The sequence below is a fragment of the Limulus polyphemus genome, unplaced genomic scaffold (genome assembly GCF_000517525.1).
Source record: "Limulus polyphemus unplaced genomic scaffold, Limulus_polyphemus-2.1.2 Scaffold344, whole genome shotgun sequence".
Taxonomy (NCBI): Eukaryota; Metazoa; Arthropoda; class Merostomata; order Xiphosura; family Limulidae; genus Limulus; species Limulus polyphemus.
This window is the reverse complement of record NW_013665954.1, coordinates 23,981-33,355: the sequence shown is the minus strand read 5'-3', so window position 1 is coordinate 33,355 and position 9,375 is coordinate 23,981. Positions and strand designations below refer to the sequence as shown.

Sequence of the window (9,375 nt, the reverse complement as noted above, 5' to 3'; positions counted from 1 at the left end):
ATATAGCTAATAAAAAGGAAAAAAAAGTCTCATAGATATAATTTACTCTAATCCTATCTAGCCGCGGCTATTGAAGATTCCCTCTTCTTTTATGTGAAGAAAGCTGTTTCGTATAATACTTAACAAAGATATTTTTTCTGTTATACAGTATTTGAAAAAAAAACTGTTTTACAATACATTCGAAAGCATTTGTACAAGAATTATTTTGTCTTCGTTTTGAGACTCGAAAAGATGACTAACAACTGACCCGGACGTGATTCGAACACGCAACCTTCTGATCTGGAGTCAGACGCGCTACCGTTGCGCCACCGGGTCGTTAAGAAACATCTGAGCAAAAACAATTCTGTGGTATTTTTTATAACGAAACTCCATCAACTTTTTAGAAAAGCTAAGACTATCTAGGTGACCGTGGACAGAAGTTCTAGTATATTTAACTAATTAACTGTAAGATATCATATCCTTATAATTATAATTCAATTGCGTTTTATCGTTTGTTTGTAGTTAAGCACAAAGCTACACTAAGGGCTATCTGTGCTATGCCCACCACGGGTATCGAAACCCGGTTTCTAGAGTTTTAAGTCCGCTGTGCTACTGGAGGGGAGGGGGATGTTTTATCATCATTCTTCATTCTTCTAGGATGTATTGGAAGTGAATACGAATAAGTAAAGTGTCAAAGTTACTGTTTTCAGAGAGTGTTTATTTTGGTGTTCAATGGAAATATTGCAAGTGTGACTTATTTCCGGTGACAAGAATAGAGCTAAAAGATATAAGTGATACGAGAAGAATTATTAGTATAGAGAATGTAAAAATTAAAGATTTACAAATGTAACATAAGTCGTACTTTCAGTCTCTGTAAAGATCTGACGATAGACGCAGATTTCTTCTCGTTGATCCCTCTGTCTGCAAGCAATACTTTAACAGCATTAAGACAGTTCTATTACAGATAGCAAAAGGTAAGCTGAACTTATGTAAGTACAAACCAGCAACATTAACAAATTTAGTCATATCAATTTTAATATGCCATCGATTTTCATTCTTATATCATCATTCACAACAATCGGTACAAGACTGATTAATAATTTTTTAAGGAATTTCATTTTGTTCTGTTACATTTTCTGCATCTGTAAATTTTGACTGTACGAGTTACTATTTACTTCAGCCTGTTTCTTTCGTTTCTAGTAGAAACTTTTAATACGATTCTACAATTTTGGACTTTTGGCCATTAAGAGTTGTAAATTATCAATGCTTATAATCAGTGTCGCCACTTCAGAAAAATTCTGAAAGGACAAAAGTGAACCCAAATTGCATTAAGATTCATGAGCTTTTGATAACGTAGCACGTTTCGCAGTTCATGTGTCAACTGTAGTAACTACGTAAGAGTCAGAGGGTTATGAGAAACAAACAAAAGAAAAACATGAATTGTTTGTACGTAATTAAGCACAAAGCTACACAATGGGATATCCGTGCTCTGCCCACCAGGGGTATCGAAACCCGTTTTCTAGCGTTGTAAGTCCGCAGACATACCGCTGTGCCACTGGGGGGGGGCAAAAAACACATGGAACTTTGAACTTTGTATTTTTTAATATTAATATTAATAATTTTACATAATTTACATTAAAAAAGAAAAAGGCTTGGGTGGGGTGGTTATCATCCCTATTGACGCCACTGCCTCCGATATCAAATTTGTTGACGAGTACACAATCGACAGAAGATAATCATCATCATTCATTATAGGTGTTTAGGTTTGAATTTTAAATTTGTCAGTTTGAAATAACAAGGGATGCGCTCAGAACTAATAATTTATATTCGTCTCGCACATGTCTATTTGTCTACTTGCTAAATGGCTTTAAAAAAAAATAATTAAGCACCATCTTGGATTTGTTCTCCAATATATTCGTTTGTAGTAGGAAAAACCCAAAATTTAAACTTTTCTTTTCTTTTCAGCTTTTCAATTTAAACGGTCCCTGTTGGGCATGTGGTCCTTCAGGGTGGCTGGAATAATAATATCCAAATTCCATGAAATGTTGATGTAAGGGGGTGGTGGGGGGACCGGAGAACTCGAATGTCGAATAAAGGATGAGAAAGTGTGATTATTTGTACTCACAATCACACAATAAAATTTTACGTTAGCTCTTAATTAGTTACTTTATCTAAACTTATGTCAGAATTGAGGATTCTGCTGCTTTGGTCTTCTTGCGAAAGTAGCTAATGTTTGGATATTGAATTTTGCACGATTTCGGTAATAGCTATGATATAGAGTTGTTTAACTATATAACCTATAAATGTGAATAAAAGTAACGAAATTAAACCCCAGAAGAACTTCCAAGTAATCCTTATATTTTCAGCAATGCAATCCCTGTAGTCACAGGCTTAGCCACACGACGAACACAAGTAAAAGGCCCGGCATGGCCAGGTGGTTAGGGCGCTCGACTCGCGATCTGTGCACGCGGGTTAGAATCTCTGTCACACCAAACAGCCGTGGGGGTGTTATAATGTGACGGTCAATCCCACTATTCGTTGGTAAAAGAGTAGCCCAAGAGTTGGCGGTGGGTGGTGACGAATAGCTTCCTTCCCTCTAGTCTTACACTGCTAAATTAGGGACGGCTAGTGCAGATAGCCCTCGTGTAGCTTTGCGCAAAATCCATAACAAACACAAGTAAAACGTTTATAGAACTTATTCGTGACCTGTTGGAAGTTTATAAGACTAAAAGTCTCCTAAGTATAAGTCTATGTCTTACTTTTCAAGGACTGTAAGTTAACAAGAAACAGCTTCTAGAGACTTTCTGGGTTTCACAGTCGTTGATGATTATGTGCACTATACTTCAGTCAGCATTACGCAATTTTACGTAATACAAACAATAATTACGTAAAAGTAATCTATATACTACTAAAACTCTGAGATTGTTTGTTTGTTTGTGGGCTTGTCTGTAATTAAATACGGCAAAAACGGCGCACAATACTGCCATATCTGTAATGAAATGAGAATAGAAATAGAATAAAACAAGTTTTGTTAAAATCGGGCCACGGGTTACCGAGTTAGCCCCGTTTTTCGAGTCATTTTTATGAAAACTTCTAAATGAATTTAGGTGCACTAGATGGCGCCTCATATCGGTTTATCTATTTGTTTTCCACCTGACGAATCACTTTAAAATATCTTCCATACAACAATATATGCACAACAGAAATTAAATGATGAGATGAAAATGTGTTATAACGGCGCGTAGAAAGAACAACAATAAAATGGATCTACAATATTATTGCCTATTTGCAAATAGTAACTATGGAGACGAGGTAATAAAATAAAAATCGAGTCGAGAACAACAACAAAATTTTATAAACTAAAACCTCTCGCCGAGCATTGGCTATTATATTATTTCCCTGTCAATGTTCCCATCTTCATTAAAAGGCGTAAGATGACAAAAACAAGATCTTGAAGAATCTATCTATATACTACTAAAACTCATCGGGCCACGGGTTACCGAGTTAGCGCCGTTTTTCGGGTTACTTTTATGAAAATTTCCAGCATGAGTAATTTTACATCATATTACCGTTCGCGCTCTTTACAAAACTTCGTTCAAATCTATTTCCTTGTCAATGTTCCCATCTTCATTAAAAGGCGTAAGATAATAAAAACAAGATATTGAAGAATTTCTCAATAATGTGCCTTGGTTATGGTAGGTAATTCGAAGAAAAAATAAGGTGTTACTGTTTCTTATTTGTAGAAGGTTTAAGAGGAAAGACGACAACATAATGAACTAATTCATCACAATACCTGAAACTCTGACTTCACTTTTTTGAAAAATGAAATGGTCTTTCCTTTTACTCCCGATCAACAATCAAATATCTTTTCTTGAATTATGAATAACATGAATGGATTGAAATATTTAATTAAATTATCTCAAAATAAACCTTCATTTCGGTGCAAGATTGAAATCAGTTTGAATTCTTCGTAACCTCTGAATAGTGGATGACTCAACGGGTCACGTGTTGTCTAGTCTTTTTCTAAAATTGAACTGACTACAACTGGAAAGTTTTAGCATCTCTATGAGCAAGTGCAAATGGCACCTGTAGCTCCATCTGTAAAAATGTAAGCGTTTCTCAGTAGACAAATTTGTCAAATTTACTTTATTGCTATGTAAAATATTGATGTGCATGTGGAAACATGAATTCATTCTGTTGCTGTGTATTGACATTCGCAACGTCTATATAAATTGCACCTCAAACTTTATGATATCCATGTTTAAGTTAGGTTAGATAAAACATAAGTTTTTTTTAACCCTCATAACCTTCGTAATGTAACATATAAACTTATGCCCATGAGACGTTTAAATTGATCAACTTTTAATAAGCCAGTAGCAAGTTCTATAGATATCTAATTCCCTTAATGCTGTGTGTACGGCTATGCCTTCAAAGGAAAATATATTTGAGGAAATGTGAATTACTTGAAAAATGAGAAACAAATTTGAGTTAATGATGTTCTTAATGTAAAATATAAATTCTTCGAGATTAAATTAATGAACGAATTCAACGGTAGTAAATTTCTATATTAGTCGGAAAAATCACTATTATGTTTACTAACAATATTTCTACTATTCAAAGTTATGCATATCTATACCCAATTACGCACTCACTAATTTTCCAGAATTTAAGAGGATTGTTGTGATGATGTCGTTAACAAGAAAAAACAAAAGTATTAAAAATATTACCGTTGGGGATAGACATAGACAATTTAATGTGTTTTGAAAATGATAATTTGGGGACTATTATCTGACATAATTAAGGTAATCAATGTCTGGATGATAAGAAAGTGATTTGGAAATAATTAACAAGTAAACATTCAAAAACCTATCTACTCTGATAATTACAATTGTCACCAGGAAAATAATGCAACAATTATTGTTATACAAGAGAAATACCAATTGATAAAGGGAACTTTGGTTCAGATAAAGGAGTGTAACCAGAAAAATATGAGTTAATCTTGTTGATAAGAGATTGGAGGTTTTATTGAACCATAACATTTTAATTTTAACAAATGTAACATGATAGAGTGAGTTATAAGACATTATTATTCCCATATATTTTCCTTGATCAATTTTTCCCATTTTGATATACTTCTATGTGATAATAAATTCGGCTAAGGACATTTCTGTAACAATTTGTATAAAAATAGTTAAAATCGTATCAACGTGCACGTGTATGATGTTAGAAAAACACGTAGGTTCAAGAAGTCCTGATAGAAATGAATAAAAACCCTATAACCCGAACACTTTCGAAAGGTGGACCTTTTTCTTCGAGGGCAAATTGAACGTTTAATAGTCTCCAAACCAGACTACTTTATACAGAACTTTTATTTACCAAGAAAAAACTATCTCTTCTTTATTAATATCAGGGATAGGGGATAATGGTATTATATACACATGAGCTGTTTCTATCTGAGAAAGATCTGGTGGTGCGTCTGACACCAGATCAGAAGGGTACGTGTTCGAAACGCGTCCGGGTCAAACAGCAGTATTGTATGTGTGCGAGTTAAAACGCTAAAAAAACGGGTTTCGATACCTGTGGTGGGCAGTGCACAGATAGTCCATTGTGTAGCTTTGTGCTGAACTTCAAAAATTCAAAATTCTGTCTTAGGAATGATGCAGATGAATCGCAAAATAAGAAACCAGATAAACTGAGCGCTTTCGGAAGATAGTCCTGAGGAAGAAAGGTCTATCTTTCGATAGATCGCGAAAGTGCTCCGAATATCGTGTTTCCTATTTTGGGATAAATTTGTTTATTTGCTTCAGAATTTCGTGAAAAACTACAGAGGGGTTATTTGCGCATAGCCATCATTATTTTTGAACTAAATGACTATAGAAAGGGAAAACAGCTATTGAACAGCACCCATTATCAACTCTTGGATTATTGTGCGGTAATGGGTTGCGAACCATGAACCCTCGGATTTACTGTCCGAACAGGCCAACAATTATATTACGTCCATTTTGTGATAAATCTGGTATATTGATGTGATGTGAACGCTGTATAAAAGTAAATTCATTCAGATAGTTTAGAATTATAAACTTTGTGGGTAGGCTTCATCAATTGGTTGGCATCACAACATTCAAATTCTCATAGTTACTTTATCACTCAATATAAGTTTACTCTTTAGTTAATTTTTGACAGTATTATCATCTGAGTACAGAAGGTAAATTCAGACAGAATTGTTTTTAGGATACTCTGTAAAGGTATATGTTCCTGCCTAAAAGAAAATAATAAACAAATGCGTTTGTATGATCACCTGTTTGCCCCCCCAGTGGCACAGCGGTATGTCTGCAGACTTTCAACGCTAGAATCCGGGTTTCGATACCCGTGATGGGCAGAGCACAGATAGCCCATTGTGTAGCTTTGTGCTTAATTAAAAACAAACAAACAAACTGATCACCTGTTTATTGTCCTTTATCATAAAAGAGTTATCTAATCCCTATAACGATAATAATCATATTGAGAGGTTTAGTAATTCGTTCTAAACTGTATTTCGTCAGCTATCCAAAGTTTTTTACGTACAAGATGAATTGGAATAAAAGAAAACACCGTAACTTTCACACGAAGAGAAGTTTTGTTTTTTCATAGTTCTAGTTCTTACTCTAATGAGGAATACCTTAAAATACGTTTAGTCCTTCATTCCAAGGTAAGATTTTATCAAAAACCCGTTATATTTTACTTGAAGTAATGTCTATCAAAAGATAACTTTGTAGTTAACTTGATAACTTTTAAAAAAAAAAAGATTTAACCAAAAAAGTTCACAGCAACAACAAAAGTTCATTTAAGCAACAAGAAATATTATTTGCATTTTTTCTCCTGGTGGTTCAGCTGTAAATCTGATTGCTTAGGCCTGGTGGTTGGGACACTCGACTCGCAATCTATGGACCGCAGGTTCGAATCCCCGTCACGGAACATGTTAGTAGGTTATAATGTAACGGTCAATCCCACTATTCGTTGGTAAAAGAGAAGTCCAACAGTTGGCGGTGGGTGGTGTTGACTAGCTGTTTTCCCTCTAGTTTATCACTGCTAAATTAGGAACGGCTAGAGCAGATAGCCCTCGATTAGCTTTACGCTAGCTTCAAAACAAACTGACTGCTTATAAAAATAAAATTTGGTATTCAATCCTTGCGGTGAGAACAGTGCAGATAATCTATTGTGCATATTTGTGCTAAATAAAAAGCTTCAATTATTTCATCATGTAGGTGAAAGATACACTTCATTTCTTCTTATTCACACATCGACTGAATTTGTTACACATTCTTTGATAGCTTAACATAACTTGGTTCCACGTGTAATAGTTCGTGCTTAGCATTAGAATGCGAAATTAGCAACCGTTTCTAAAGTGATTGAATGGCGTAAATATATCTTTAACTAAACTGATCTACAAATGTTTACGTTGTAGCCTATACATACGATATTACTAAAACATTTCGGACGATGATAACAACAACAACAATATTTTGTCAAATCGTAATTTTTCTTTTTATGACACTAGAATAAAACTGCGAAGAATTTGCATATCATTTCAAAATCAAATTATGCTAGCTGTTAAGAAAATTCCAAAATATACGGAAACACACAAAACTATAGGTGTCTTAAGAGTAGTTTATCAAATATTCTTAGAATGTAGAAAATGCTTTTGCTTAATCGTTTGAGAGTGGAGTTCTCTTCATCGATTCATACTGTGTCAAACTTCAAAGAAGTAGTGACGACAGTAAGTGGTTTGACACATTCTTACAAAGACTGAAAGAAGCATAATGAAATAGGCACAACAACTAATGGACATTCCCATGGGCGTCCGCAGAAATGTTTTCAGAGGTGGCGGCAAAATCAAAATCAAGGGACGATGGACCCGCCTTAAAAGTTTTGACATTACAGTCAAGAGAACAGGCAAGCTCCCACAGTCAGATTTGCTGGGTTTAATATTTATAAGGTTAGTTTAAGCCATACTGCAGAGTTGCAGCTATATATATACACTCCATACTCCATATATATATATATATACTCTACAAGACTGCGTCAGTCTCTTTCATAACCTGTTGCCGATATTGCCGGCAAGTGGCAACAGGTTAACCCCGATCACACCGTGTCAGGGCTCAGGGGGTGTCGGCAAGACCGCGTCGGTCTCTTTGATGACCTGAGTGAGAATTGCCATGGCAATATCCAAGAAGCCGCCATAGTAGCGACGTTTATCAATACTTAGCTACCGGGTAAGTATTTAGAGAGTTTAAGTAAAGCTGCTGACAACCTGGTGATTTTTATTAGAATTGAAAATTAAGTGTAATAAGTAGTGTGAAATTGTGAAGAGAATAAAAAACTTGTAAGTTCATATATACATATGCTGAATGAATAAAGAGTTATGTTTCTCATTGATGCGTAACAAAAATCAAGCGGTCATTTTTCCTGTTTCACTAAGCGTTGAGTCAGTGGTAAGTTTGCAAACCAACGCTAAAATCCGGCGATCGATTCCCTGTGGTGGGCAATCCGCAGCTAGCCCATTGTGTAGTTTTGCTCTAAGAAGTGTCATAATCAATTAAAATTATGCTTTCCAATGATAAGGAATTTGATTATTAGTTGGTTAAGAACAGATTAATTAAATAGTGAAAAAGTAATAACTTTATTCTCACAAGAAACTTCTTGTTTTTTGTGAGGATATCAAGTTTGTCTAACCAAGCTATAGACACCTGTCCCGCTGAATACAAAACCGGCTTTATATAGAAGGTATGTTGGCTGTATGTTTTTTGTGAGGATATCAAGTTTGTCTAACCAAGCTATAGACACCTGTCCCGCTGAATACAAAACCGGCTTTATATAGAAGGTATGTTGGCTGTATGTTTTTCTCTTTCGAAGCTCTACTCACATCAAACAATTTTTAGATTGTTTAAATTTGAAACACTCTAACATTAATTTTACTTGTGAAACTGAAGCAAAAAACCGGTAAATTGCTTTTTATTGATATCCAAATCAGCAGATTAGATAACCATTTCTGTTTATCGTTAAAAAAACAAAACATATACAGGCTTACATGTTCGATTCGACAGTTGGTGCTACTATAGCATGTGGTCTACCGCATTATCCGTTGTCTACCGGGACTTTTACACTATAAACAAAGCATATAAAGATGTTTAATAAAAGCAGTCTACCTGGGATATTTACACTGCTAAATATTTTATTAATGATACTAATGATGAATAATAGCAGTCTACCTGGGATATTTACACTGCTAAATATTTTATTAGTGATGTTAATGATGAATAATAGCAGTCTACCTGGGATATTTACACTGACCGCACGCTATAGTAGCACCGAGCTGTTTCAATCACACCTTGATCACATTTGCTGGAAAGTGCTAAG

General features: G+C 34.9%; 1 non-coding gene across 1 annotated transcript; it reads right to left on the bottom strand.

The window, feature by feature from the left end:
• Window positions 1-243: 243 nt before the first annotated feature.
• On the bottom strand, window positions 244-315 carry Trnaw-cca. Its single transcript has one exon. It is a non-coding gene; the product is annotated as a tRNA-Trp (tRNA).
• Between the last annotated feature and the right edge of the window lie 9,060 nt (window positions 316-9,375).